General features: G+C 39.1%; 1 protein-coding gene across 1 annotated transcript in view; it reads left to right on the forward strand.

Annotated features, from left to right (window-relative positions):
• Positions 1–2,500, forward strand: part of LOC138958748 (cGMP-dependent protein kinase 1-like) — a gene marked incomplete in the record, with an annotated part of 79,816 nt that overhangs the window by 59,295 nt on the left and 18,021 nt on the right.

Genomic DNA, 2,500 nt, shown 5'->3' on the forward strand with positions numbered 1-2,500 from the left:
TGACTGTTTGTATGCATGCCTGTCTGACTTTCTGACTGTTTGTCTGCATGCCTGTCTGACTTTCTGACTGTTTGTATGCATGCCTGTCTGACTTTCTGACTGTTTGTCTGCATGCCTGTCTGACTTTCTGACTGTTTGTCTGCATGCCTGTCTGACTTTCTGACTGTTTGTCTGCATGCCTGTCTGACTTTCTGACTGTTTGTATGCATGCCTGTCTGACTTTCTGACTGTTTGTATGCATGCCTGTCTGACTTTCTGACTGTTTGTATGCATGCCTGTCTGACTTTCTGACTGTTTGTATGCATGCCTGTCTGACTTTCTGACTGTTTGTTTGCATGCCTGTCTGACTTTCTGACTGTTTGTTTGCATGCCTGTCTGACTTTCTGACTGTTTGTATGCATGCCTGTCTGACTTTCTGACTGTTTGTATGCATGCCTGTCTGACTTTCTGACTGTTTGTCTGCATGCCTGTCTGACTTTCTGACTGTTTGTCTGCATGCCTGTCTGACTTTCTGACTGTTTGTCTGCATGCCTGACTGACTTTCTGACTGTTTGTCTGCATACCTGTCTGACTTTCTGACTGTTTGTCTGCCAATTTGTCAACATCTCTCTTCCTTCCCTAATATCATTTCCGACTTCCTTTCGTACATTCTCTCTGTTTCTGTCTCTCTCTGTCTGTCTCCTTTTCTTTTTCTCTCTCTTTCTTTCTTTCTCTCTCTCTCTCTCTCTCTCTCTCTCTCTCTCTCTCTCTCTCTCTCTCTCTCTCTCTCTCTCTCTCTCTCTCTCTCTCTCTCTCTCTCTCTCTCTCTCTATGTAAAATATATGAGAGTGGCTGACCTTTCGTTCTAAAATATATCCATAATTGTGTTTCATGAAATGTTTGAATGAAAATGGTTATGTGTAAAATATGTGAGAGTGACTTACTGTCGGTTCTAAAATCTACCCAAATAAGAATTGTGTTTGGTTTGTCACCAAGCACCTGGTGTAATGTGTGTTTTGGACTGTAGGATGTATAATCTGCACCATCTTTCTTTATTTCTAACGTTTGTTACCTTATCTCCAGACAAAGTCAAAGAGAATATATTTACAAAGCACTTCTCCTTTTCGTTGATATAGACTTCGACAAGTCACTATGGTGTCGTCTCTCTCTCTCTCTCTCTCTCTCTCTCTCTCTCTCTCTCTCTCTCTCTCTCTCTCTCTCTCTCTCTCTCTCTCTCTCTCTCTCTCTCTCTTCTCTCTTCTCTCTCTCTTTCTCTCTCTCTCTTTCTCTCTCTCTCTCTCTCTCTCTCTCTCTCTCTCTCTCTCTCTCTCTCTCTCTCTCTCTCTCTCTCTCTCTCTCTCTCTCTCTCTCTCTCTCTCTCTCTCTTCTTTCTGACTTAAAAAAAATTCTTTCTTTTCACTCTGCCCAATAAGGAACAGTCTAGCTTTTATTTTGATAAACAAGCTCTTCATACTCGTAAGTAGGGTGAGACAATGGTCAAACCTAGCGTAGTCGTGTTCGCGTTAGGAGACACGTTTGGCGATTATGTCATTTGAACAAATACGATGCATGTAGATGAATTAATTAATCTAAAGATTCTGTTATATCCATGTTTCCTGTGTATTTCTGATCGGCGTTTGACACCTTATGATGAATGACAATGTTTTGTCGGCTTAGCGTCTTCCCCCCAAATCACATTACATAACATCACGGGTAGGACGTTGTTATTTCATTCGTCGTTCTAAACATGATCTGCATAAGGCTTTCGTCATTAAAAGCAAACAAAAGACCACAAAAAGTGCTCAGTCTGACACATGATAAATGCACGTGCACCGCAGCACTACCAAAATACATGCATGTTATGAAGTAAGATCTAATTCTTTAGCACACGTTATAATCCGGGGAAATGGGTATGGCTCGACATTACGCAAGAGGCCAAATTATTGCATTAACATGTCAAAAAGCGACTGCGTTTGATGAAATCATGCGTGAGAATGTTGTTTCTCGTCTCTTGGACACAAGGGGTCATGCGAGACCGATTCAGCGTTAAGGCGATGTGAGGCACTAAAATCACCAAAATTAAACTTGGAAAATACATGGAATAACTTAGTTTTCTGGGTAGTTATTGAAGTGACTTTTGAAAAGAAATAAAAAATATGTGAATACTACAAGACATAGACTGCCGTTGCTATGGAAACTGGCTTAAACAGCGCCATATTAGATTTCTAGGAAACGATTTTACAGCAACATCATATATCAGAAATGCTTAATATTTGGCACAAAGATACACATGACTTTTATCTACAATCATATAGAACGATTTTGTGAGAAAAGACTACAGTTGAATTTATATTAAGTTTTGAAATAAGGATTAATGAATAATTATGCGGTTAGAAATTCATTAATCCTTATTACAAAAATTAATATAAATTCAACTGTAGTCTTTAGTAAAAATATCATTCTATATTATTGAAGATAAAAGTTATGTGTATCTTTGTGCCAAATATCATGCATTTCTGAT

The sequence above is a fragment of the Littorina saxatilis genome, linkage group LG2 (genome assembly GCF_037325665.1).
Source record: "Littorina saxatilis isolate snail1 linkage group LG2, US_GU_Lsax_2.0, whole genome shotgun sequence".
In the NCBI taxonomy this organism is placed as follows: Eukaryota; Metazoa; Mollusca; class Gastropoda; order Littorinimorpha; family Littorinidae; genus Littorina; species Littorina saxatilis.